General features: G+C 34.2%; 1 pseudogene; it reads right to left on the reverse strand.

Annotated features, from left to right (window-relative positions):
- Positions 1–380: 380 nt before the first annotated feature.
- On the reverse strand, positions 381–527 carry LOC117804506 (annotated as a pseudogene).
- Between the last annotated feature and the right edge of the window lie 265 nt (positions 528–792).

The following is a 792-nucleotide window of genomic DNA, read 5'->3' on the forward strand; positions in this document are numbered from 1 at the left end:
TTCTTAAGGCCTAGAGCTAGAATAGGCACAGTATCATGTCTGTTGCATTCTGTTGGCCAAAAGGAGTCAAAAGTTAGTTCAATTCATGTGTTTCAATCTTACTAGAAAACGAAAAAATATGATCCTGAATGACTTGATTTCTGCCTAACTACATCCTCTTCTGTCTTCTTTCCCAGTAGACTCTGGAATTAGTATCTTTCATTTTTCTCTTTCTTCTTTTTCTTTCTTTTCTTTTTTTCTTTTTTTCTTTCTTTCTTTCTTTCTTTCTTTCTTTCTTTCTTTCTTTCTTCTTTCTTCCTTCCTTCCTTCCTTCCTTTTCTTTCTTTCTTTCTTTCTTTCTTTCTTTCTTTCTTTCTTTCTTTCTTTCTTTCTTTCTTTGTAACTGTAGCAAGAATTACTATCAAACTCCACTCATTGGGCCAGAGACCCTTGTGATGTTAGCCAAATACTTGGCCCTCTTGTGGTGTCCTACCTACAATTGTGAGTCATAGGCCAGCCAGTGGCCTCAACTCTAAGCTCTAACCATGTGCAGTGGAATTGGTATCTTTTTATAGCTTTCCCAAAATAAAGCTTTTGCTGTGTAGGACTGTCAGGTTGCTCTTTCTTAATATTTCAAAGCCCAGCACAAATGTCACCTGTAAAATATCATCTTTAGCCACCTTATTTTTGTAGCTATTCCATTCAGTTCGTGATTATCTTTTATTCGTAATTTCCTTAATTATTTGTAATTATGCCCACATAAATACACAGAAATATATTTTTTTAGTTATTTCTTCAATTGTTCTTGTTCAT

Source organism: Ailuropoda melanoleuca, chromosome 11, assembly GCF_002007445.2.
Source record: "Ailuropoda melanoleuca isolate Jingjing chromosome 11, ASM200744v2, whole genome shotgun sequence".
NCBI classification, from domain to species: domain Eukaryota; kingdom Metazoa; phylum Chordata; class Mammalia; order Carnivora; family Ursidae; genus Ailuropoda; species Ailuropoda melanoleuca.